General features: G+C 47.1%; 1 protein-coding gene across 2 annotated transcripts in view; it reads right to left on the bottom strand.

Annotated features, from left to right (window-relative positions):
• The window catches only part of BCAR3 (BCAR3 adaptor protein, NSP family member), a 277,512-nt gene that overhangs the window by 128,719 nt on the left and 120,849 nt on the right, over positions 1-27,944 (bottom strand). For both annotated transcript variants that reach the window (XM_063606785.1, XM_063606784.1), the window contains exon 3: positions 15,512-15,562. The gene's annotated coding sequence lies outside the window, so the exon portion shown is untranslated. The remainder of the gene's footprint in view (positions 1-15,511; positions 15,563-27,944) is intronic.

Raw genomic sequence — 27,944 nt, 5'->3', positions numbered from 1 at the left:
CTTCAAAAAGACTAAATAAACAAATAGCACTGCTTTTAGAATCAGACACATCTGCATTTGAATCCCAGATTTTGCAAGTTAGCTGTGCAATTCCTAGCAAGTGTCTGAATTCTAGATCCGTTTCCCCATATGTAAGATGAGGATAATAGTTACATACCTCATGATGCTGTTGTGAAAACTACAAAAAATATGTTTAGTGCCAGGCACTTAGTGAGCACTTGATAAATGTAGACTATTTTGACTATCAAGATTAAACTACTAGCCCTTTAATGTATATTAGTTTTCTAGGCCATTTTCTTGACTGGCTGCCTGACATTATTGGGTGCTTCAAGGGTGAGTGGAAAGGGGGAACTTGGGAAAAAGGGGGAATCTGACTGAAAAAGTAGAAAATGCTAAATTAACACTTCTGTTTCACAGTTTTGCCTAAACCGAGTCCAATTAAGCCATTAAGATGAATAATATGTTTATGAGTTTAAGAGTCATTCTGGGGTAAAATATCACTATACTCAGGAGGAGAATATGGAGCCTCAGGGATTGCCCAAGGCCACTGAGCAAATTACATAGCAGAGCCAGGACTGAAGGTGAGACATTCTAATTCCACATCCCATCCTCTTTCCACAACACCCACTGCCTGAGCCAGTGTGGGGCTATCAGGGTTGGGAAGTGGTGACTTCAGCCTCTCAGAAGGAAAGCATTATAGAAATGATAGTGGTAATGGTCCCACTGGGGAACAGCCTCCCATTACTTCACAGGCTGCTGTTGCTGAGTGGGAAAAATGGTCTCCCCTGCACTTCAGAGCTAAATCGAAGCAGGGGCAAGTATGACAGACACACCCCTTCCCTGTGGGGTACACACAGCCTGGGGTCAGATTACTGTCCCTTTCTCTTTCTCTCGGCTGTTTAAGGTGCTTATTTTTACAGGAGTTATCATTCTACAAAGCAGGACACAATCCACCCTGCAAGAGACAGGTGGCCTTGGCAGGCAGGTGGTTGCCAGTGGGTGGTGGGAGGGGCCAGATTAGAGCCTTGGTCCTTGCTCCCAGCTCAGCAGCCTCCTGCTTGTGCCTGTTCCTTCCTCATTTTCCACCCAGGAGCAGAAGGGGCAGGCAGAGCCCAGGAAGGAATGTGCATCTGTGAGGCTCTGACCAGCAGCCCATTTTTCAGGCTCACTCAATCCCTGCAAAGTAAGGGTCATTACCCCATTTTCCAGGAAAAAAAAATGCAAATGGAAATGGACAGGAAAGACCAAGAGTTCTCAGCCTTTTTTCCAATAAGACATGAATATGTACAATTCACTCTCACGTGAGTGGCAGGGGTGTATGATCCCACACCATTCTCTTTCACTCAAGAGACCTCTTGCTGCTAAAATGTGGACAGCTCTTAAAGCTGGAGATGGTTACACTATTCTCTCTACTTTTGCATATGGTTGAAAAATGCCATGATGAAAAGTTAAATAATGTTTCTAAAATTCCTTTGGAATGCAAGTGAGTGAAAGTGGTGCTATGATAAAGACAATCTAGGGTTGGCCAGTTTGATTTTTAAATAAGTGATTTATAACTGACACTGCATTATTAGGAATGAAGTGCTCGCCACACAGCTCAGCATCCAGTGCAAGAGCAGCTGGCACAGCAAGCTGGAGGGCTGCAAGAGGCTGTCAGTTTGGCCCTTTCCTCTCTGGTTCCTTCCTCACAGGAATCCCCCTCCCCAGTGCACACACAGCTGCTGTGGGGCACTGCTTTTGCCTCCTCTTGTGTGGTAACCATTTGGAGCTGCTTTTAATGGTGCTGTCGACAGTACTGAGGTTTCCAAATGGTAAGAATAATTTCCAGATAGTAACACAGTCAAACATAAGGAGACACACAAGAATTGGCCTAGGTGTCTGCAAAGAGGGAGAGAGCACCAAAGGTTCTGATGGGGGAAACACAAACTAAATATGAATCATAAAAGCTATGCTTACCAGCCCAGGGCTAAGAACTTTGTGTGCATCATCTGAGTTAATCCTATCAGCAACCTAGAGAGGTGGGGGTTATTAAGCCCTTTTTATAGACGAGAAAATGGAAGCACAAAAAGGCAGAGTAACCAGCCAAGTTCACAGAGCTGGGATGTGGAGCTCCCTAAACTGGCCTCCCTGACTCCACTGCCCACTTCATCTCCCAGTGTGAACCCTTGTTCCTCAGAGTGAGTGGGAGAGTTTGGGGTTGATTGCTTGAGCATGGTGTGGAATGGCACAGTGAATCTTAAGAGAAGCAAGCAAGCTGGGTTAGGTAAACTTAGCCCAGTGCCTGGCACTTGCTAGGCATTCCATAGATATTTGAGATTTGGACTTTTGAACAGAGTTTCAGACATAGGGTCAGAGTGTGTGGGGGTCTCAAGCAGGTCAGGAACCACAGTCAAGCCTCTACATACACTTGAATTTTCCCCATGGCAGGAACCCACATTGAAGGTTCACAGGTGTGTCCTAACGCCGTCCTGGGGCTGTGGAGCAGCTGCCTCTCCAGTGCCCGGGGTTTGCCATAAATGCCGAATCTCAGCCCCACCCTAAGGCACTGACTCAGAACCCACATTTTAACAAGCCTCCCAGTGACCTGTGTGAGAGGCACTGCTCCAACTCAACAACCCTCCTGCAAGGGAGCAAGCCAGCAGTCATCCTTCCACCCAGTACAGGGGAAATTTCTTTTTCCTGTACTAGGCTTACGGAATAGCACTTTGGGGGGCTAACCCCTGGTGCTGCCCTAACCTCTTCCTCACAAAACCTTTCATACAGCTGTGAGAGGCAAACTTCTCAGTTGTCAGCATTTCCAGGAAGAAAGAACCCCTTGAGTGATCTCCATGTGACCTCGTCTGTCTCAGGTTCATGAACATGAAGGTGAGAGCAGCTCTTCCTCACAGCATGACCAGGCAGTGACAAACACGCCACATGGAAGGAAATGAGTGAACAATCCTCGCATATTCTGAAGTGAGTCATTGGCCTTTCTTGTGGACTGGGTACTGGATGATTAAATTTCTGGTTTCTGTTTCTTATTTCAGAATATATTGATGATGAACACATAGCATCCCCCAAAGTGCAAGGTGCTGGGGACAACAGATCAGGTGGTCCTTTAAAACACTTTATACAAAAATAATATTATACTGTTACCACCTTGGTAACACAGTAAAAATAGAGGACAGGTAAGATGCCTCTGTAAACACGGACTGCTGTGATTTTGGTGACTAGTAGGGGGCAGAAACTCAAAAGTAGCTCCAGGGACGCTCACCTCTTGTGCTCCTATCCCACTGTCCATCTCCCATCTGCTCTGGGCTCTCAGTGTGGAGTGGAGCTGATAGTGGTCTCCACCACCAAGGCTCTGCCTCTTGCTTGAGCCCCTGAGCACCTACTCTTGGCACTCTGTGTGCTCTGCCCACTTAATCCTCACAACAGCTCTTTGAGGCAGGTATTATTATCCCTATTTTATAGATGAGGAAATTGAGGTGCAAAGAGAGGCTAAGTTGCCCAAGGTTGCATGTCTAAAAAGTATCAGAGGATGAGAATACAGATCTGACCAGGATTCTAAAACCCACGTCATTCCCTCTACACCTGGTTGCTTCAGCCTTGCCCAGCTCCTGGTGGAACTTCCGGTAAGGGATGCTCACAGAGCGCAGGGTGGGGAGCTCCCCTGGCACGTGGAAATCACATCACACTGTTGGCTGGCAACTCCACTTCCATGTCAATCTGGTGCCAGCTCCGGGATCCTGAAATGCCCTGCATGAATCATCAAGGGACAAAAAGAGGACTTTCCAGGGACTGACGCCCTCCCAGCCACCGTGGGATCCCGGCTACTATGACTGAGCCCAGTCATGACCCCAGAGTGCTTCACATCACATCATTCTTTCTCAGCATCCAAAATGTGAGTCCTCTGGGCATGAATTCTCTCCTCCACTCCACTCTCCATGGCTCTCCTGGTCCCTTCCTCTTTCTTCTCCCTACCCCTTTCTTTTCCAAACCTCTCATCCATTCTTCTCTATAGTCCCCTTCTCCATACTTGGAGGCCTATGCCTTCTTAATATCAACCTTCTCCAACTTTCCTGATCATTGAAGTCACCTGATCATCAGAATCATGCACATCCCCTGGCTCCTGTCCCAGAGGTCTGAATTGGAGAGATCCAAGTGGGACCTGGCAGCCAATGTTTAACAAGAGCCCATGTGTCCTTATGATCAAACACATTTGGGAGACCCCAAACCACACTCCTCCTGTTGTAATCCACCAAACACTGTTCCTAATTCACCCTGGAAATGGCTGGGGTCCTCAAAGCCACCCACTCCTGTCCTGTGACAGCACCTCCAATGCTCCAGCCTCAAAGTAAAATGACCTCCCAACTCCAATCACCTTCACCTGTGCTCCACCTCAGCCTACACTCTGGCCCACCTGGGCCTCGTTATTCCCTGGGACTGCTCCTCCCCTGACATCTTCAGGCCAATAGCCTCTTTCTGCCCACATTCCCCTCGCCCTCCCACATTCCTGTTCCCTGGCACCTGGCCCTTGAGCATAATCCTGTCATGCATCGACATCATTCTGGTCTATCAGGCCCCTCCTGGGCTTCCTTCTTCCTTCCCTGCCCACCCATGGTTAATCACATGAGCCAGTTTGTTGTCAGTCTGGACCCATATCCTTCTGTTGTACTTACTCAGGAACGCTCAGATTAATTCATTCCATCTTCTCTGAAATCTTCAGAGAAACCCCACAACCCTGCAGGCCCACCCCATCACAAATCTAGGGTAAGCTCAACTTCATCTAGAATTAGAGCCCATGAGGCCATCAGGCTCCAACTCCCACTCCTTTTTCCCCTACAATGGAACTGACATCACTGTCAACCTCTCCACCTGTCTCTTCACTGTCTCACTCCTGTGGTTCAGTAGAAACCCACCCAGTATGTTCTTGCTGCCGTCCATCCCATTCCCATCCCACTCTATCATCACCCTCTTTCTCTCTATCTTTAATGCCTCCCTCTCAGCTGGGTGTTCCAGCTCAGCCAGTTAAGCTGCTCAAGTTTCCCTTGCCCTGAACAGCTTGCTCGATTTTATGCCCCTATCTACCATCTTTATCCAATCTCCTGTTTTCCTTTCACTGAAGGCTCTGTAATTCTCTGCAGTCAGGCCTGCCTCAGCCCCTCCTCTGAAATTGCTCTCCCTGAGGTTGATAATGACTTCTTCAGTGTATGATCCTGTGGACAGGATTCAGAACTTGTGTTACTTGGCTTTTCTGCTATATTTGACATTGTTGACTGCTTCCTCTTTTGTGAATCTTTCAGCTCTTGTGACCTCTGAGACACCGTTTTCTCCTGACTCTTTTGCTACCTCTCTGACAGTTTCCAGCCTGTCTTTCTGTGTGTCCTCTTTCCCCAACCACCTTGAAAATGGGCATATCCAGGTCCTGCACTTGGTCTACTCTGCCTGGTTATCACACATACTTCCACAGTATAATGCGACCTGCTACTGCTTCTCTCTTTTTTTTTTTTTCTTGAGACAGGATCTTGCTTTGTCGCCCAGGCTGGAGTGCAGTGGCAAAATCAAAGCTCATTGTAGCCTTGACCTCCCATGCTCAAGCAGCCTCAGCCTCCCGAGTAGTTGGAATTACAGGCATGAGCCACTGTACCCAGCTCTGCATCTTTAGCTTAGTTTTTACATCCAAATGGTTTGCTAAATGTTGATTATGGGACAGACGGTTTAAAATTTGCACACTCCACAGCCAGCTCCCTCTTCTCTTGAATTCCCACATATTAGGATGGCATCTCCATCCAGCTATTGCCCAAGCTGGAACCCTGGGAACCACCCTGGGTCCCAGTCTCTCTCCATTTCCACCCGCACACAAATAACACACAGCCAATCTCTCACCAAGGCCTGGGGACTTTATCCCTAAGGAATCCTCAAAGTCATGCCCTCCTCTCCTCCTCCCACCACCACTCTGGCCCAGGGTCCCTTCCTCTCTCGCCTGGACTCTCCGTTGCTTCCCAGCTGGTCTCCCTCCCTCCCATCCTGCCCTTCTCCATTCTGTCTTCCATGCAGGCCCCAGAGTGATGTTTCTGAAAGGCAAGCTTGATCCATCCCTCCACCACTTAAAGCCCTTCAAGAGCTTCTTGCCACCCATAAGTGGAAATTCAAATTCCTCAGGATGCTTCCCCTGAACTCACCCTTTATTTGGTGCCTCCAAGCCATTGCTCCTACGGTGTCTTTCATTCTCTATCTAACCAACTCCCATCCCTTGCCCAGGCATCGTGTCCCCAGCAACTTCTCTTTTGGCTCTGGGTTGGCACTTCTCAAGTGTGTTCCTGTGTTACTTTCCACTTACCAGATTATATGGTAAATCCAGCTATTAGCTGTGGAGAGAAAGTTTGAAGACTGTTTTAAGGTGTTACAGCCTCCTCCAGCCCTGATTGATACTCAGTGACTGGGAGCTGGCGTCTCCGTGCACCCACAAATGTGTCTGAAGCCAGCCCTCCTCTCCTCCCTCAGCCTCTCACAGTGAAGCAGCAGGACCACCCAGGTACAGCGCACCTCGAGCTCTGCCCCTCAAAGGGAGTGGCCTCTCCTGGCTATTGGCAAAGCTACCAGAAACTTGGCTTCAGACCATTCACATCTAAACAGGTGGTCCAGATATTCTGGCAGGGATGTGCATGTGAGTTTAAAAGGGGGAGAGATGGAATCATAAAATGCCGTGTTTTCAGACTACCCTAAACCCTAAGGGCCAGGCCAGTTGTGAGGGGATAGTCCAGTTGGGAGGGAGGGCGTAGCCCACTTACCTGCCCACCTCAGGCATCCTGAGATGCCAGAGCAGGCACCCAGGACGCTGTTTATAAGACAGCCTACATGCCCTGCTGGGAGGAAAGTGAAGAGGCCGAGACTGATGCCAGAGGCCCCAGGACTTGGGGACGCACTCTCTTGAACAGTCTTGGGGGCACTGCCGTCAGCCTTGGATAGGTGGGGGATTCTCACTACTATAGGAGATGGGGAGACCTTCACCTGGGCCTGGAGTGCTGAATGATGCCAGAGAGAATACTATACAATTGGACTCTGTGGCATCCTTCAAGTGTCCTCTGACCCAGCCCTGGAATGGGTCACAAGCCCCTTTAAAGAGAGGGCTAGGCCGGGCGTGGTGACTCAAGCCTGTAATCACAGCACTTTGGGAGGCCGAGATGGCGGATCACCTGGGGTCAGGAGTTCAACACCAGCCTGACCAACATGGAGAAACCCCATCTCTACTAAAAACACAAAATTAGCCAGGCGTGGTGGCGCATGCCTGTAATCCCAGCTACTCGGGAGGCTAAGGCAGGAGAATCGCTTGAACCCAGGAGGCAGAGGTTGTCGTGAGCCAAGATCGTGCCATTGCACTCCAGCCTAGGCAACAAGAGCAAAACTCTGTCTCAAAACAAAAACAAAAACAAAAAAACAAAACAAAGAGAGGGCTAGAAAAGCTGGCACATCCAGGCTACCTTCTGTGTCCTACTGAAAGCCAGCTCTGCTCACAGGAAGGGCTACGGCGGAGGCAGGAGCAGCAAATTCAGAGGAGGCAGCAGCGGAAGCAGGACGGCCAGTCCTGACCACTGAAGCAGAGCATGGGAAGCAGGACAAGGCAGCTCAGCCAAGGGGGCAACTGGGGGCTGAAATCTAGCCTATGCACCTGTATCACAAGCTGTGTGTCCTGGCGCAGGACTGCATTTGCTGGGGAAAGGGGAGCCTATTTCTAATCTGCAAAAAGGTACCATTTTGGATTGTCACAACCTTGACAGATAAGACACTGGTAGCAGCCATGAGAAAGTTTAGGAGAACATAAAAGGAACCCAGGATCTGGTGATAGATGACAAGGGCTTTGGGATCCCCAAGGACCTTACTGGGTGGGGGCTTAGAATTTCAGCCCATTGAGATGCTTCCCAGGCCTGTGACTGTGCCCTACTCCTCCTTTAACCCCTTCAGGACCATCCCACTCCCTCCAAGCCTACCCCAACCATGAGGCCTCTGTGGCCAGAGGAGAGAAGGCAATATACTCATGACTATGGCCCTGGCCACCTAAACTCCAACAACCCATTCCTGAGTGGGGTGGAGGATACTTGATAAAGAGAGGTGTCCTTAGTCTGCCCTGTGACTGCCACTGTGCTCAGCCTTTAGCATCAACCTTCGCTGCTAAGTCAAGTCTGTGGCCAATCTGTCTGTGGCCTAATGTCAGGTGAAAGGGGGCTGTTGAGTTTTCTCCTTTTGTTTCATTCGTATTTATAGCTTCACCTTAACAGCATCCACTACTGACGACAGCCCACAGGTTCTAACCTGCCCAGGAACTTCTAGGAAGATTATAGCCTTGTTCTGAAAGCTAACAGCACACAACACAAGGGAATCGTGCCTCCTGCTTTTTTGGCTTGGTACAGAAGGTGGACAGGCAAGTGGAGCACCCTTTTAGGCATAGACAGGGAGGGGATGCAGCGGAGGGGACCTAGCTTTTCTGAACCCCTGCTTTCTGCTGTACATATATGTTCATATTTAATTCTCCAACAACCCTGTAAAACAAGTATCATTATCTCCATTTTACAGATGAAGGAACTGAACCTCAGAGAGAAGAGATAACCCTGGTCGGCCAGTAAACTGTAGAGATCCAATTTGAATTCTCCCCTCTGTCTGGCTCCGACACATGGGGTTTTCTTAACTCACACTGTGTCACCTGCAGAGTGTTTCCCTTCGGGGGAGAGAAACCCAAAATAGTGAAAACGAACAGAAAAAGTTTGAAGAGTTCTGCTTCGGCACTTGAAGCCAATCTCCCTACAGTCTTCTTCCTGTTCATGCTTCCAAGATGCTATCAGGGAGGCTGGGCGCTGGGGACATTTACACTCCTTGCCTCCCCCACCCCAACCTCGAGGATTTCTATAGGGGTGAAATCACCTCATTAAAGCTGTACCTTGTTGCGGGGGCGGGGGTGGATGGCCAGAAGAACTCATGAGGTGATCATATACCGGCCTCAGTGATTCTCTCCTCCTCCCGGCCCCATGTCTTGTTTTTAAACTCTAGCAAGGAAGAATCTTCTTTCCCTCCAGCCAGCTTTTCAACCCACTGCTCAAACAAAGCATTTTCTCTCAGAGGATGATTGCCAAGACCCACAGTTTAGTTCATGTGGGAGTGGAGAGGGGCCGTAAATAATAATAGCCAAGTTTACTGAGTGCTTATTATGTAATAGCCAAGCACTATTCCAGAGACATTATATATAGACCCATTTCACACACACAGGTGCACACACACACACACACATACACACAGTACAAATGAGGAAACAGACCCAGAGAGGTTGCTCGCCATTTGCCAGCTCTTATGAAGGGACTTGGACAGCCTGGCTCCCAGATGCTGCCCTGCCTCTCAAAGATCATCTCCCCTGGCTACCCCACCCCATTTTACAGGTAAGGCAATGAGCCCAGGGAGGTGAGGGACTTGCCTGGCCAGTCAAGGGCAGAGCTAGTCAAGTTGTCAGATCTTCTGACCAAAAAACCCAAGCCTTTTTCCTCCACCCTGGGGGCTCAGCACACCCAAGACTCCAGGAGTATGCCAATTGCACTTCACCCAGTTCAAAGTTTAGATCCCCCCTAATGCTTTAAACTAGAAAATTCTTTTTTTTTCTTTTGAGACAGGGTCTAGCTCTGTTGCCCACGTTGGAGTGCAGTGGTGTAATCTTGGCTCACTGCAGCCTCCTCCTCCTGAGCTCAAGCCATCCTCCCACCTCAGCCTCCTGAGTAGCTGGGACCACAGGGGCACACCACTACACCTGGCTAATTTTTATAATTTTGTAGAGATAGTCTCAAACTCCTGAGCTCAAGAGATCTGCCTGCCTCAGCCTTTCAAAGTGCTAGGATTACAGGCATGAGCCACTGTGCCTGGCCTAGGAAATCCTTAAATGCCTATTTATTTGGACATGCCACTGGCAGACATCTGCACTGTACCTGAGCATCCCCGATGGGCTCATAGAATGCTAACTATAGCTTCCACCTATAGGTTAAACAGAGATTCTGCCCCTCTCCCCTCCTTGGCAGATGGATACAAACAGAAGCCAGGAGGAACAGCAGCACCTCACACATCCAGTAGCACTCCGGCAACGACTCTGAATACTCCCTGCAAGGCCGGCAAATATTTTGATAATCTTTCCCCTACAGGATTCTCCTGTGGAGAACAAATGGACACAGTCGGGAGCCGTCTTTCGGCGGAATTCCACAGGAAGAAACATTTCATCAGTGGAGAGGGTTTTGACTCAGGCCTTTTGGGGAGGGAAGCAGATTGCTCTGAGCTACTGCGGAGGGTAGGCTCTGCCCACAGGCGTCTGCCGTCCCCTCAGGACCTAGCGCAGGGCAGGCATGTGGGCGCCCTCAGCGGACCTCACCAGGTGGGAGGCAGATGGTGTGCTGTTAAAAGCACAGCCTTTGGGGGCAGCCAAACCTGGGTTTTGAGCAGTGGCTCTGCTGCTTGAAGCTGTGTGACCTTGGGCAAATTCCTTCACCTCTCTGCTCCTGTTTCCCCACTGTAAAATGGGCGTAATGAGAATATTTGCCTCTTGGACTGGCCCTTGAGAATTAGACCCAATGATGTCAAAGGAGCATGGAGCACAGGGCCTGCCACACGCAGGCACTGAATAACCACAGTGGTCATCGTGAGGTCCCCACTTGCCTTGAAGGGAGCTGTGTGGCTGAGTTCTCCGCTGTCACTGGTTCCCTTATTGAGCTTGCCTTAGGGGGCCCAAGGCGTCCTTCCAACCCAAAACGTGCCTTCGAGAGGGGCAGAGACCGGCCACCCCATGTGTCTTCCATTGGAATGGAAGTCAGGGTTCACCAGGCTGGGGGAGGGCATTGATGCCCTCATGTGCATCGGTCTGTTGGGCCGTGAGAAAAGCCCTAAAGATGCCTGGCAGGGGACATCTCTTCACAATGGCATATTATTATTTTGAAAAAGATGAAGCCGAATTAGCAAGCATTTATAAAAAGTAGAAACAAAATGAAGCCGCTGGGACAAAAGAGACACTGCACAGACCAACCACCGTGTGTGATGAGGGGCCGGGCAGGCCCACAGGGGCCTGTTTTACGTGGTGGCCCTCTTTGTCCCCACTCTGCCTGCTTCCCAGGCCTGCCCCTGGGCCTCTCTCCAAGGATGATTCTGTCTCCATTTTTGGTATCTACAGGCCTTGTGGGACTGGGAGGACTGAATTGGGCCCAGCATTCTCCAGGTGACTCACCAGACAGGCCATGCAGAAGAGCCACTTCCTGCGTCCCTGAGTGGCCAGTCATCCTCCTGGTACCTGCCTTAAGAACATGTGAGCCACCCTCAGGGGCAGGGTGGGACTGGGCTGTGCTCCAGGCATGGGCACCACATAGAGAAGGGCTGAGTGAGTGTAGTGGAAGAACCCAGGCCATCCAGGAGCCTGTGGCTTGGGGTGGGGTTGGGGGTGGACACAGTGTTCCTGGTGCTTTCTCCACAAAAGAAACCTCACCTTCCTAAAGCTATCGATCCACCCACTGGCGCTGTGGCAATGAAATTCTCACGGGGGAAAGTCTCAGGGCCAGCATACCTACCCCTGCACACTTCATGCCCCCAAGCACAGCACGCCACTGCAGCAGGCCCCTTCCTGAAGCTGCGCCCCCATGAATACGCCCTGTACCCATTCTGAGAATCAGGTCTGATGTTATGGGAAGAAAATGTGTGCCTAGGCATGGCGGGGAGGGGCAAGTTAGGCAGGTCAGGAGGGAGAGTTTTGACAAGAAATCCAAGCACATGGGCCACAGAGGAGTCCTAAAAACAACCTCAGCCCAACTGTCTCCTGACTGTTCCCCCAACTTATCAGCTCAGGCCCAGGTCAGAGGAGGTCCAGGCTGGCCTGGCACAGCAAGTTGAGCCTGGTTCCCAGACCCTGTAGCTGACTTTGAGCAATGGAAGTGGCAGTGAGTCTGTGCTCATGGAGTTCCTGGGCTCAGGCCCAGGTGGGGGTGGGGATGGGGGTTGGGGGGATGTCCCCTGTCTTCGATTTGACTCTGCTGCTCCAGTCACAGAGCTCTCTCAGAGGCAGACATGAAGCCAAAGCACTTCATTAAGACAGGAGGTCAGATAACAGCCCCAGCCCTCTTTGGAAACCGCACACCGCCCAGTGGCATGGCACAGGCCAGGTCCCAGCCCTCCCAGGAGTGCCAGGCATTGTATTTCAGAACTGAGCTTCAGCTACTCCCACAGGAAGGAGACAACTTGCTCCTACCTTGTTTTTAATTTCCAGAATACTGCAATCCCCTTAGGAAAACTCATGTTTTCATGATAGAATGGCAGCTGCCCACGCATGTCAGAGGCTTCAGACCTGATCCTGATCCTGATCAAGCCTGGAACAGTGATCTCTGGGCAGCAGATGAACAGCCCAGGGACCAGCAAAGAGAGCCTGCCCTCTGTGGTCCAAGGCTGGCCACCGCAGCCTGTGCTAGGCAGAAGAGCTCACAGGTGTGTCCTGCTTTACTTAACTCGAAGACAGCTGCTCAGAAGTTGCCTGGAATTGGAATTGTGATCAGGCCAGGCCCTCCTTAGGTTTCCAGAGGGACTGCTTATCATATATACTACCTGTGTGGTGAGGGGTCTCACTTGAAGACATAAAAAATGCACTCCAAACAGGAAAACAACTTTTAAAAATTATTGACATTTAACGATCAGCTGTGTGTGTATTAGGGATTTTTAAAAAGTGAAACACAGCCAGGCACAGTGGCTCACACCTGTAATCCCAGTACTTTGGGAGGCTGAAGCAGAAGGATGCTTGAAGCAGGAGTTCAAGACCAGCCTGGGAAACAAAGCAAGACTCTGTCTCTATTTAAAAAATTAGCAGGTGTCGTGGTACACTCCTGTAGTCCTACCTACTCGGGAGGCTAAGGCCAGCGGATTGCTTGAGCCTAGGAGTTTGAGGCTGCAGCAAGCTATAATCTTGCCACCACACTCCAGCCTGTGACAGAGCAAAACCCTGTCTCTTAAAAAAAAAAAAAAAAAAAAAGAGATACCCCTGCAGGCTTTCAAATTATATACACATATAATGATAATATACTACATTTATATTATGTAATTTGGTTTACAGAGTGCTTCTATATGCCCATTCATTTATTTATCCAACAATATTATTGAGCCCCACAAAGACCCAGATATTCTCCTAGGCACAGGGGGATACAGCGGTGAGCAAGGTGCATAAGGCCCTCTGCCACTTCTGTTGACCTTACTGTCTGGTTGGGGGAGGCAGACAAATGACAAACAACAGACAAATGAATCAGCAAGACAAGTCCAGGGAGTGACGAGTGCACGAGTCAGGTAATGGCTACAGCCAGACTATCTAATACAGGAGCCACATGTGGTTATTTACATTTAAGTCTAAATGAATTAAAATTAAGTGAAATTAAACATTCAGTTATTCACACTAGCCACATTTCAGGTGCTGAATAGCCAATGTGGCTAGTGGTTAGTGGTATATAGGACATTTCCATCATCACAGAAATTGCCATAGGGCAGCACAGGGCTAGTGAGAGACTCAGGGCTGATTTGGAATAGGTGGTCAGGGAAGGCCTCTTTGTGGAGGTGCCTTCATTTGGAATCTGAAAATGAGAAGAAACCAGCAGCTCACAGGCCTGAGTGGGAGTGGGTGTGGGCAGACAGTTTCACTCACTCTAGGGCAAAAGTCCACATTTAGACATAAGTTTGGCAAATTTGAGGAACAGAAAGAAGTCTGGTGTGACTGGAGTGTAATGAGGTGGGGGTGGGGAAAGTAGAGACGATGAGGTCAAAAGTAATAATAAAAACAGCTGTGATGGCTGTTGGGTGCTCATTACATGCATCTATAAGGTAGGTACTGCTATTCTCATTTTACGAATGAAAACACAGACACAGAGAAGTAGAGATACTTGGCCAAAGTTACACAGCTAGTGAGGGACAGAGCTAGGATTCCAGCTGGTGCCATAGCCATGGAGCACTTAGCTATTATACTACACTTCACCACATCTCCAGAGTCAGGGGTGCATTATGAATGCCCTGTGAGGAGTGTGGACCGCATCAGGGTGTGAAAGGAAGTCCCTGAAAGTTTTTAGGCAGGAGTGTGGCATGATCTATTGTACTTTTAAGTGATCCATCTGTTCATGGTGGGGAGAATAGATGGTAGAAGGCCAAGTCAGGGGACTGCCTCATTATTCGAGGTAATAACATTACTGTGGCTCCAACTAGGAGAGCAGCAATTCTTCTTCTTTTTAAAAGCCTATCAGACATTGCACTTCTATTTTTCATGGTTTACTTACCTTCAAGGACTATGGCAGGTTTTGTCTTTTTCCTAAGACAAAAGTACACACACATTCCTAAGAGTTAGTTGCTCCAAAACTCAATAGGTACATGCCAGCATGCATTTAGCTGCAGGAAAGCCAGTTTTTGCCAAGCCTTACCTAGTTCTGTTTAAAGCATCTTTTCTATACATTGTTATCAAGTTAGACCAATGATCTTCCTAGACTGGGAGGTCTGACTTGAGCTGGTTCTAGCTCCACCCGGGGTTGTTTAGATGTTTAGGAGAAGGGGGTGGAGTCCTGATCCAGATGGGAACCCAACTTGTGGGGTTTCTGCGTGGAAAAGAACTTCACGGGCTGGGTGGTATGTAAGCATCTCCATCTCGTGCATTTAGAGTGGCAGGTCTTAGGACTGCAGTAATTGGTCCTCCCTGGACCAATTTACCCTGTGACATTGACTTTGAATGTAGGGTGTATGTGTTCCGGGCTCCCTTGTAAATGTGGAAATAAAGGAAAACTGACAGACCTCCCAGGGAGACAGCAGGAATGTTATGCCATATAAACCCACTACCAGCCCTGCAAACAACTGCCAAGGTGCTTCAATAAAATATAACTTCCGACCACCTCCAGCCCTAACACTCCCCTGTCAAATGCCAATTGTTTGTTTAGAACTTCTCCTCCCACTAGGGTTAAGAGGAGCAAGGTGGTTCAACCGCAGTTTCCCCTCCAGCCACTGCTCCCTTCTCAGGGTCTGTTTGGGATACAAGTCAAGGTCACAACTCTGTGGTGCTCCCAGCACCTGAAACCCTCCCCACCTTATGGCAGGTTATTCAGCCTCCCTGTGGCTGCCTTTCTTCACCACTGAAATGAGGATAATTATGGTAACCATCATTCTACCTCATAGCACTGTTGTGAGAATTTAATGAGTTAGAATGAATTAAATGTCAGACAGAACAATTATGGTCAGCTATGATATCATATTATCATTACTGGAAGGGAGAGGATAGGAAAGGAGGTGGCTGAAGCCAAAGCCCGGTCTCAAGGCTGCGATGAATAAGGATCCTAGAGTCACCCAGAAACAACTACCCTGGAGCTTCTGCAGGTTAACAAGAGGATTCTCATACACTCCAGGTACTGCCCCAGAAGTCACTTTGTAGGCTGGATCAACACCACCCCACAGCTCCGGCTGCAGTTTCTGCCCTGCACTCTGGGGCAGAGCAGCAGGGGGCCAGGCCACTTCCTACCTTGCCTCTTCCTCCTTTCTCCAGGCCAGCTTGGGTCAGATGAAGCAGCTCCTGTAGTAGAATGCAAAGGAAAGACCATCTCAGGTGGGTGTGAGGCAATTACAGTAGCTTCAGGGGAGGCAGAGTCACTTGGGTTCTGCCAGTGGGTGAGTAACCTGGACCTCAGCCTGGTTGGATCCAAGTCTACAGCCCCTCCTGGAGTCACCTTCTCTGGGCTGCAGAGCTCACACAGCCCATTCTGCCCAGATGTTTCTTTGCCTGTTGTCTCAGCAGGTTACAATTAATTACAAATAAGAGTGACTCACAGGACAGCAGTTCCCTTATTTGCCAGGGAAGTCTTATTAAGATTAAGCCATTCTCCCAGGAAAGAAAGGTCTTTACTTTTCAATAGAGGTAGAGGGAAGCAAGCAGAGGGCTGTGATTACAGCACAGACTCTGGAGCCAGATGGTCTGGGTTTGAATCTGGCTCCATCACTTACAAAGAGGTGTGCCCTGGGACAAGCTATTCAGCCTGTGACTCAGTTTCCTCATCTGCAAAATGGGGATGTAAATAGTACTTACCTCAAAAAGTTATTATGAGAGTTAAATGAGTTAATATCTATTTGGAGCTTAGAACTATGCCTGGCACATAGTAAGTGCTTATATAAATGTTTGATAAATAAAAGTCCAATAATGGAGAATTACTTATATAAATCTATATAATTCAATATTACACAGCCATTATAATTTCTATAGCAACATGGGAATACATTCATGATCTATTACTAAAGTAAACAATATACAGTTTAATAGTATACAGTTTAGGCTGGGCGCAGTGGCTCACGCCTGTAATCCCAGTACTTTGGGATGCGGAGGTGGGTGGATCACGAGGTCAGGAGTTTGAGACCAGCCTGGCCAACATGGTGAAACCCCGTCTCTACTAAAAATACAAAAATTAACCAGGTGTGGTGGCGGGCGCCTGTAATCCCAGCTTCTCGGGAGGCTGAGGAAGGAAAATTGCTTGAACCTGGGAGGCAGAGTTTGCAGTGAGCTGAGATCATGCCATTACACTACAGCCTAGGTGACAACAGCAAGATTCCATCTCAAAAAAACAAAAAAAGTATACAGTTTAAAACAAACTGTATAATATTATTGCTGAAAACAGAAAATAAATCTATATGCATTTAAAAAAATACTAAAAGTATATACACCAAAGAGTGTTTCTCTGTTTTCCAAAATTTCTGTATTTTGAAGTACAGTAATTAAATAAAACAGTGAAAACTATTCAGAAAGGGATCAAATGCAGTAGATATGCAAAATCCGCATTAAATAATTATGCTTTAAAATAATAATAATAGGTCGGGCATGGTGGCTCATGCCTGTAATCCCAGCACTTTGGGAGGCCAAGGTGGGCAGATCACTTGAGGTCAGGAGTTCAAGACCAGCCTGGCCAACATGGTGAAACCTCATCTCTAAAAATACAAAAATTAGCCAGGTGTGGTGGCACGTGCCTGTAATCCCAGCTACTCAGGAGGCTGAGGCAGGAGAATCGCTTGAACCCAGGAGGCAGAGGTTGCAGTGAGCTGAGATCGCACCACTGCACTCCAGTCTGGGTGATAGAGTGAGACTCAGTCTCAATAAATAAATAAATAATAATAATAGCTCTGACGGTCCCCAAGCCTGGATCATTCAGGATGTTTTCTAGGCTGAAGCTGGACATTAGATCAAAAAGAAAACAACATAATATTAAATGCTTATATGGATATGGTGTACTGTCTTTCTTCTGGAAATAATCAAAAGCTAACTACACCAACACAGCCAGACTTCAATCTAACCTAAACAACAGATGACCCACATACACAAAATAAACAACGAGGTAAATAGCAGTGTGTAAAAGCAATGGATCTGGCAGGTTTTGCAAGGTGGTAAGCCAAGGGGGCGGCTCAAAAGTTGCCAGCATAGACAGGAGGGGAGGGGTGCGGGAGGGTTCCTCTAGCCATTGAGTCAGAGGTTTCAAGAAGGAAATGGAACTTCGCAGACTGCTACAATAAAGGAAGGAGATAACCATATCCTTCTACTGCTCACTTATATAGAACCTGAATAGAGAAAAGAGTAAGTTGAGAACTTCTGAACCATGACCTTCAGTAATGGGCCAACTGCTCTACTCTGACACCAGGCCACTTCTCATCCTGCTTCAGGGTCTCACAGAACAATTAAACCCCTAAGCACCTTGCCTCCGGCCTCTGGCAGATGGGACTGATGTTAAGCTAAACCCACAGGAGGTAGGATGAGTCCAAAAACCATCTTAACTTTGTTTCCAAGGGGCCTTTTTTGGTTTTGCCTGTTTTTCTCTCTTTCTCCCTCATCATCTCACATAGCTAATCCAACCAACAGTGTGGACCCTTTGCAAATTGTCATAATCTTTTCTGTCCCCATATTTTTGTCCATAAGTTCTCTCCCCAGTGTCCCATTACTCTCAGAAAAGGAGAAGATCTTTGGGAGAAAATAAACATATTAGTAGCAAATTCTAGAACTGTACTGGCTGAATAAAACTTTGGGCTCACAGAAACCGGTTTCGGTTCACTCTTCAACCTTTTCAAATGTCACCACCATAGAGTCCCCTATATAACTTACCCTATTCACCACCACATCATATCTACAAAAAAAGACCATCTCAATAATCCCCCAAACACCTGAATTGGCTGGAGTTGCTTCTTTCTTTCCAAAGAACAATGGGGTCCTTGGGGCTCCTTTGCCCCACCAGGGCTGTGCCAAGGACACAGGCAGGAGGAGGTTGGCAGGCTGTTCTATTTTTTAGCAAGCACTGGCAGTACTTAGAGCATTCAGATGATTTCTGTTGATGCTCGTGGGGATCAGCTTCTAAGCTTCGGGCTTGCAAAAACAGGGCTCACAACTTTCATATCAGGAGAGTCGATTGCACATGTGAAGAGGCCAATTAAAAAAAAAAATCACAAGGAGAAGTGCTGCGATAAGCTAAGTAGGCTTTGTTCTGTTTGGAAAAGGGAGGGCCTGGGAACCCCGATGAAGTCAGAGCTTTTCCCCTCCCAAGGGCATCTGTTTCCAGGCTGCAAAAGAGAGGAACAAGGGGGAGTCCACAGGCTGCAGGGCAGCAGAGCAGCGTGCTCATGACTGCTCAGGCACATCTGATAACACCAGGCCTTCCTGGAGGTGGGCACATTCTCCTCCTCTGACCCTGAGTTGGAGAGGTGACACTGATTTACAGCTGCATCTCTTCTTCTTCCTGTCCCTCCAAGCCAGCCTGCGGTCTGTTCAAAGCACACTCAAGGGAAAGAGAGACCAATGAATCTGCCCAATTGGGAAGTGGTTTTGAGCAAGCACTGATGTTCTGACAACACGCTCTGTCTTCAAATTGGTCCCTTGCCCTTCAGTGAAGTGGGTCTTGATCTGTACAGGTGTTGGCCAGGGGCTCCAGGACACAGAGCCTTCTCTCTTAGCGTGGGTGACCCTGTATAAGGATGTCTTACTGGCATTAGATTAGGATTGACATTAGTGAATGCTCAGCAGGCAATCTCCCTTGATTGTCCTTGGAACAGCAAGAAGGAGGGAGGGGAATATCTCCTAGACTAGAGATGGGAAGAGAAAAAGGAAGGCTGTTTAATGGAAAACTGTTGTAGTTTTTAAAAATTGTGTTTACAATCTATAGGATTGTAAATTGGGAAAAAAGTCTTTGTCTGATCGACTCAACCATCCTATATTAGGACTAGGGCTTTGCTGCTATAACATAATCATGGTGGAATGTATCTCCTTGATGGACCATCATGTAATTTTTTCATATCTCTATCTTAAATATATATTTTTAAAAGAAAAATAGAAATTATCTTTCTATAATCAATTCATGAAATGAATGGGCCTGTTCGATGCTGTGTTTATTTTGCTTTTCTGCAAAGTTGTTTTGGGGAACATTCCATATCTTTAGATTCTTTGTCACTTAGAGAAAAAAAGATTAGGCCAGTTGGACGAAATCCATGAGAGAATGAAATATGAGTTCAAGTGTCCTAGTCTCTGTAAAACAGTATAAACTCACTCCCGGTGGATAGGGGGTGGGAAGCTGGGAAGCTGGGAACCAAGAAAGGCTGATCAAGAAGTGGGCTCCCTCCCTGGACCTGTACCCCTTGTTTCTGGCTTTGCCCCTGCTGGAGGGACCAGTCCTGACTAGTCAGGGAAGCACAGCTCTCTGCTGGGCCTGGCTGCCTGGCATGGCTGGAGCTGGAGAAGCCTTACCCATACCATGCTGGATGTTTGCTACGTCTCCCTTTGCCTCTTCCCTTGGAGACCTTGAAGGGCACCTTTGAGTAGGGAAAACTAAAAACCCAAAGTTACTAATTTGGAGGATTGGCAGGGAGAGACTTTATCCTAGCCAGGATATCTGGGTTTCCTTGAAGCCCCTAATGCTGGTCCCTCAATAATTTGATTTCTTGTTGCTCCTAATGCAAACTTGTTAGGAAGACCCCCAGGCCACACCCAGCAGGTCTCGACCCCACCAACCTTTCAGCCTCATTTGCTCTCTGAACTCCTGTTGCACTGGTCTTCTTTCAGTTTCTTCTGGTTCTGTATTCCCTCCTACCTGAGGACCTTTGATCATGCCATTCCCTCTGTCTGGAACACTCCATCCCCTCCCCCTGCTTTATCTAGCTAACTCTTTTTGTCAGTTATCTTTTCTGGCATAACAAATTACCCCCAAACCTAGTAGCTTAAAACAAACATTTGTTATCTCACATATTCTTTGGATCAGGAGTCTGGGAGCAGCTTAGCTCGATGGTTCTGGTTCAGGATTTCTCAAGAGGTTACATTCAGGCTGTCAGCCTGGGCTTTGGTCATCTGGAGCTATAGGATCTCCTGCCACGCTCACTCAGTGTGGACCTCAGTGCCTCTCAGGCTATGGGTGGAGATCTCAGTTCCTTACCATATGACCCCTCCATGGGCTGACTGGGTGTTCTCAGGATGTGGAAGCTGGCTTCTCCCAGAATGAATGATAAGAAAGAGAGAGAGAAGGCACCCAAAATAGAAGCTGCAGGCTTTTGTGAACTAATATTAGAAGCAACACATCATCCCTTCTGCCATGTGCCATTGTTACACAGACCACCCTTGATGCAGTGTGGGAGGAAACTACACATGGTGTGAATACCAGAATGGTGATCTCTGGGGCCATCGTGGGAGGCTGGCTTAATTATCGCTTCCTTTCCCTTAAGATATACTTGTATGGTATGGGTCCAAATGGCCTCATTCATGTCTGTCAGGTGACTGACCATTGGCTGGGACAATGAAAGTGAAAGGGCCATGTGTCTGTCATTATTCAGCCAGCTAGCCTGGGGGAGTCCACGTGGCAGCTACAGAGTTTCAAGAATGAGAATGGATAGGTATGAGGCCTCTTAAGGGCAAGATTTGGAAGAGGTACAATGTCACTTCTACCACATTCTATTGGCCAAGACAAGTCACAAGGCTAGCCTGGATTCAATCGGTGGAGAATAGACTCAACTTTAATGGAAGAAGCCACAAAGTCATAGTGCAAAGGGGTGTGGATATAGGAAAAGGGGAAAGTGCAACCATTTCTGTAAACACAGCACACCAGAGTATCCCCAGAGCCTAGTACAGTACCTGGCACGTAGTAGAGACTCAATAAGTAAAGTATTTCTTACAGGGATGAGTTTGAACATTTTACCTTTAGTTGTCCTCATCTTGTTCTTAGCCTGTCTGCCTCACTGCTAAGGAAGCACCTACAGACAAGAATCCTGTCTTATTCATGTTTGTGACCTGCAAAACATGGACATTGCATAGAACTCTACTAGATGATGAAAAAAATGCAATGCCAACTCTTTTCAAACCCTCTCTGCACGTCTCTATTGCTATTCCTTCCTCAAAGCTTAGGGGCTTCCACAGCTGATTTGCACAGGCTTTGCAATCCTGAGGACCAGGGCTGAGATCTGAAATTTCGTTTACTGACTGTGTGATCTTGGGCAAGTTCCTTCACTCTGCTGAGCCCCAGTTTCTTCTCCTACAAACTGGAGGTGGCTACTGTTGTGGGGTGAAGTGCAACTGGATATGTGAAGTGCTGAACATGTAGCAGGCACTGAATAAATGTTATCCTCTTCCCTTTAATTCCCTCTATCAACTTGATCATTGTCTGTCCCCTCTGTCCCCGACCCTGGTTCACCCAGCCTGTCCCAGGAAAGCCACATCTGTCCCATGCTTCCCTTGGTCTCAAGAATGCAGTCAATCGCATAAAGCTGAGTACAGCTAAGCTCCCATGAGTGGTACAATTCCTGCTGCCACACACGGGCAGGAACACTGGATCATATGGAATTGTGCCCCGCCTGGCACAGCTCCCCTAATCCAGAGGACGTTCACCTCGTGCTCCTCAGGTTTCCAGAGGTCCAGCTGCCTCTGTTGCTCTGTCCTTCTGATTTGTACTCTCCAGCCATCATAAAAGTGCTCACTGTCTAGGTCCATGTAAACATACTCTTGACATTTCTTCTTTCCAGGTCAGCTGTCTTCTCACTAGGTTCTCTCCTTTCTTTTTTCTTAACCCTCCCTGCCTTATTATTTTTGACCTTTTCCATATGCCAGGCAGCATGCTAAGCACCTTACGCTAATTGTCTCATTGATTTTCACATCAGCTCTATGGCATAGGAACCATTATCACCACTATTTCCCTTATGAAAAGATTGAGGCTCCAAGAGTTCACATAACCTCTTCATGGCCGCACACTTGGTTAGAATCAGGATTAAACCTGGGTTCTCGTCCCAAAGCTATACTCTCTCTCTTCACACCCTTCACTTGTTGCCTAGTTTTGCATCCTGTGGCAACTTCCTGCTAGAATGTTCCTTATCTCTATATGGCTGGTCTAGATGTTATCAGCATTTTCTTCAAAATTACCACCTTCATCCTCAGCTTTCATCTTCCTTTTTCTCTAGGGCAATACAGTTCAGTAGAACTTTCTGTAATGATGAGAATGTTCTCTGCACTGTCCACTATGGTTGCCAGGAGACATATGTGGCTTTTGTGCATTTGATATGTGGCTAGTATGACTGAGAAATTGCATGTTCAATTTTATTTCATTGTAATTAACTTAAACTTAAATAACCAGACACGGGTAGTGGCTTCTGTATTGGACGGCACACTCTAGGGTCTTATCTTAGTGCAGTTTGTTATTGGGGGGAGAATAAGTGGCAGGAGGTAGTGAAAGGTAGATGGGGAGAAAGGCAGCTTGAGGAAGCCACAGAACTCTTTGTTCATGAATATGGACCCAAGACTAAGCTTCTCAGAAGGACCAATTATTTAATGAGGTCCAGATTCCTGGTCCAAGATTCTTTCCTGGACCTCTGCCTTCCAATCACCAAATTCCTGGTGATGTCATCAAGCATGCCAGGCTGTAAGAATTATGTTGAGGCTCTTCAGAGAGGCAGCCTTCCTGAGCAACATGCAGAGTGAAATGTGCTCATTTCAGGGTAGGGCAAGTGTGAGAAGTCTTACTGAAGCAAGAGTTCCTTGCTGCTAAAATCAATACTTAGTAAAAATGACCTTTGGCCTGTAGCTGCAATTGCATAGAGCTTCCCCCTTCAAGATTTCTAGAATTGCAGATTGAAAAACCCACAGCCATGGTTCCAAAAACTGAAATGCCATTTTTTTTTCTATTAAACCATGTAGCCTCTAGGACTTTCACACAAAGCAATCTTAGAGGTGGTTACTTAGTGAATTTGACTGTAGTGAGCCTTCAAATGTTAATAAATTTCTATTTGAAAATTATGCCCATTTCTGGAAGCCAAAATTCATTCTTTTACTTACTTATTCATTCATTCATCCATCCACAAACATTTTCTGAGTACATGGGAATTCTAAAATGCAGGTGGGGGAGAGGCATTTAAAAAATTAGAAAGACAATTTTTATAGATTCAACTGTTTTTTTTGAGATGGAGTCTCGCTCTGTTACGCAGGCTGGAGTGCAGTGGTGCGATCTCAGCTCACTGCAAGCTCCGCCTCCTGGGTTCATGCCATTCTCCTGCCTCAGCCTCCCGAGTAGCTGGGACTACAGGCACCCACAACCACACCCAGCTAATTTTTGTATTTTTAGTAGAGACAGGGTTTCACCGTGTTAGCCAGGATGGTCTCGATCTCCTGACCTCGTGATCCGCCCACCTCGGCCTCCCAAAGTGCTGGGATTACGGTCGTGAGCCACCGCGCCCGGCCCCATCATACTTTTATTATGGAACTTAATACACTGAAATGTATTTCTTCCCATATCGCCTTCTGTCTCTAGGTTGGCAGTCCTGGAGGTCTAGGACACCATCTTATTGACTACTGTGTTCTTGGCCCCTAGAACACTGCCTGGCACATAGTGGGAGTTTATTAAATATTCCCTGAAGGGACACAAAACCACAGAAATGTGCTCCTAGGCTAGGTCCAGGGTCACCACAGCCCAGCAGTCTGTCTCTAACATGGGAGTCCTTCAGAACATAAGCTTCAAAATCCCTGAGGAATCTGAAGCAACTTACCCTGAGATCAGCCTTCATGAATTCATCAAATCCCTCTTGGCTTTACTTGTATTTTCAGCCTCCAGTGTGAAGGGATAAAAATTCTTTTAACATACTAATCACAACTAAGACCGCCTTTCTTTTTTTTTTTTTCAGATGTCCTAAAACTTCATATAGTTCAAAGGTTATCCTGTACCTACTTCTAGCAACACAATATTTAAATGAAGATTTATAAATTAATTAAAAATCTAAAAAAGATGATAATAGTCTCATCCGTGACTTTCGCAGTTTTGTAAGCTTCTGTCATATCCATTTTCAACTCCTGCCTTTACAGACCAGAAAGATTTCTCAGGAAAAGCATTTTTTTGAAAATAAAAGTCTCCCATTCCATCTGTTTATCATCTCTGCATACTCTCCTCTGGGTACCTTTCCTAAGGGTCAGTGACAAAACCTGTACAGAATATTCATTCATTTATTATTTACTTGAACACTCATTCAACAATATTTATTGCATGCCTACCATGTGCCAGGCACTGCAATTTTGTATTAGGCAAAAATGGAATAAAATTACAAACCAGGAACACCTCCTTGTTCTTCCCCCCTGCTATTCTTCCTGGCTCAACTTCTAGAGCAAACACTGATGTCTGGCAGTTCATCACCCCTTGTGTTTACCTACTTTCTTTTCTTGTTTCTTTTTTTGTTTTGAACAGTTGATTATCTTTTAGAAATGTTTTCTTAACTTTTCACAAAGTAAAATTGTCTTCTTTCCCTGGAAAGGTTGTAAGTTCCTAGGAAAGATGACAGAAACAAAGCATTGCCTTGGAGATTTTCACCTACCCCTTTGCAGTAGGCAGGACCATTTTAAAGGTGAGGAAAAGGAGGTTCTGGAGAGATCAACTCAGCTGCCCAAGATCTCTCAGCTGATTGATGATGGGGCTGGGATTCTTACTGAACATGCCTGGTTCTAAGCTACCAGAACTGCCAAATCACCAGCCTGCCTCTTAGGGTGCCAGAGCTGGTGGCTCACACTTACTTGAGTACCCCAGAGAGCTGAGCTCAGAGCTGGCCCACAGCAGACACTCGAAACTATTTATGGACTTGACTTGATTTAAATAAATGCAGACGGTTTGGCTGACGCAAGGCAATTAACCTGACAGCACTTCTTCCCTCACGTTATAGACAGATGGTGGCTCTTCAGGAGAAATGTGAAGACCTGGAGTGTTGTGAATCATTATCTCTTCCTCTCCCCAGCTAACCGAGATAAAAGCTGTAGGCTTGGCCTTGACGTTGCCCTTTTTCAATTTCTGTCAGAACAAGCCACAAACCTTAACGCGTTTGAGTAGCGCTCAGCCAGCTTGCAATTATTTGTGGTGACAGGGAGCAAGGATGGCATCCACCAACCCTGCCAAGTTTACTTTGGGCCACAAATGTCAGCGTCTCTCCCCTGCCCTTCCAGCAGAGGTTTGCGAGTTGCAGGGTGTTGGAAGGGCCCAGAACAGTTTGCAGGAGTGAGAGTGCAAGATGCCACCAGGAGTGAGTGGTCTCAGAAGGAGCCAAGAGCTAGCTCCCTATGTCTTAACACACTCTAAAAACACAATGGCTATTTAAATGCTCCTTTGGTGTTGAAAAATGGTTCTAACAAGAGATCTTTTGCACTTTTCTAATTTTGCACCATGTGTATGTATTACTTATTCAAAAATAAATGAACTTTAAAAGAAGATCTGCATATTCTCACATCCAAAGCCTAAAATAGCAATAGCATACAGTTGATGTCACAGCACTGGCCTGAAGTCAGCGGAACTGGGTATTATTAGTTTCTACTTTGCCACTAATATTGTTTGTAAAACACCAATTTCTCTGCTCAAAACCCACTGAAGCTCAATCACCTACAAGATAAATTCAAACTCATTAGCTTGGCCTATGAGATCAAGGGTGATCTGACTCTTATCTCTCTGTCTTAGCATAGATTTCCCCAAAACCAGGCCCTAAAAGGATTTGGTTTCAAGTACTGCAAGATCACTTGAGGGAGCTGATCCCCAGAGTGTGGTAAGGTAGAGGGGACGTTGAGACAACCAAGAGGAATGCCGAGAAAGGGTGCCTCATGAGCAGGTGACCACCATAGGAAACTTGGGTTCAATCTCCCACAGCGCCTTGGAGAATCTGTGCAGAACACACCCTGAAATTATCTAAGGGAAAGGAACTTGTGGGATTCGTCCATTAGCTCCCCTCCTCATTGGCTGAGGGCTGACTGGAGGGCATCCACTCTGATCTTCTAGTCTGCTTTATGCAGGAGATGGACATGCTCTCAGGAGCAGAGCATGCACTCAGGCAGGGAGATGCAGGTGCACGAGTGGTGAAGCTGTAGATGGGCTCAGTAGATACAGACTGAGGCCACAACACTTTGCAGTTCTATCAACAGGTGGAATCAATTTCTCTACTCCTTGAATGTGGGCTGGCCTTTTGATGAACAGAACGCAGAGGTTACAAGGTTGTAGAGGTTCTTAGCTAGAACTCAAGAAACCGCACAGTATCTACTTATACTCTTAGATCTGTGCTGCTGCCATGTGAATAAGGCCAGGCTAGGCTGCTGAAGGATGAGAGACCTCATGGAGCAGAGATGAGTCATCCTAGCTGAGTAACCCCAGATCAACCAGTCCCCAGCCAACCTGCTACTTGATCACAGACACATGAGTGAACCCAGCCCAGCCCAGAAGGAGGCCCAGCTGAGCCCAGCCAAAATTGCTGAGTTTGTAATTGTGAATTAAATAAATTGTTGTTGCCTTGAACAACTAAATTTGGGGGCAGTTTTTTAAGCAGCAAAAGTTAGTTGATTTTGCATTTAGGCCAAGGGCTACATGGAAGTAAGAATTGGAGATAAGAGGCTGGGCGCAGTGGCTCACGCCTGTAATCCCAGCACTTTGGGAGGTCGAGGTAGGCGGATTGCCTGAGGTCAGGAGTTTGAGACCATCCTGGCCAACATGGTGAAACCCCATCTCTACTAAAAATACAAAAAAAAATTAGCTGGGCATGGTGGCATGTGCCTGTAATCTCAGCTACTCAGGAAGCTGAGGTAGTGGAATTGCTTGAACCAGGGAGGTGGAGGTTGCAGTGAGCCGAGATCGTGCCACTGTACTCCAGCCTGCACGAGACTCCACCTCAAAAAAAAAAAAAAAAAAAAAAAGAATTGGAGATAAGAGAACTGTGCACAACCAGATTCCTGTCTTCAGGTGACAGGATGGTTTCCTTTGCAGGGTTGTTATTGGGGCTGCTCATTGTGGAAAAATGCGTAAGAGTCTGAGAGTGTGGCCTGCATTTTTGGAGGGGTCTAAGCTTAATATTAAAAACAAAATCAAAGCAATTGCAAATCTCTTTTATTTATGGTGGCAGAGGGTTGAACTTTTTGTCTGTTCATTCGCAGATTACTCTAAAAAGACAGGGAAGCCTAAAGTTCACTTCACTTGGTTGTTACTTGGTTCTGTTTGTCACATTTAATATTTCCAAGTGTCTAAAGACTTTCTCTGGAAACTTCCTGCGTTCACAGCTCTTAAAATAAAATAATAAATTTAAACATACTCCTGCATTCTTGTAGCAGATGTTGAATTCCAATCAGAGGATGAGGAGAAGTTTCATGTCAAAGGACATGTCATTTGGCCTGAGTCTGGTAAAATAAATGGAATTTGGGCAGGTAGAAAATGAAGGAAGATAGAAGTAGTTTTCTAAACTTTGATACATATGATCAGACTCTCCCTAGAAAGACTGAAACCACTAGACCCCAAAGATGAAGGTAGAATGCGTACTAATGCAGCAGGGTGAGAAAGCGCCGGCATGTGGTGCAGAGGGAGGCTGCAGTGTGAGGAGCGATGCTGGGCCAGGACACAGCAGTATGATGGGAGAAGGGCAGGGATTCTGGGGTCAGGCTTAACTACTGGCTCTGCCATATCCTA

The sequence above is a fragment of the Pan paniscus genome, chromosome 1 (genome assembly GCF_029289425.2).
Source record: "Pan paniscus chromosome 1, NHGRI_mPanPan1-v2.0_pri, whole genome shotgun sequence".
NCBI classification, from domain to species: domain Eukaryota; kingdom Metazoa; phylum Chordata; class Mammalia; order Primates; family Hominidae; genus Pan; species Pan paniscus.
This window is presented reverse-complemented; position numbering and strand designations above follow the sequence as displayed.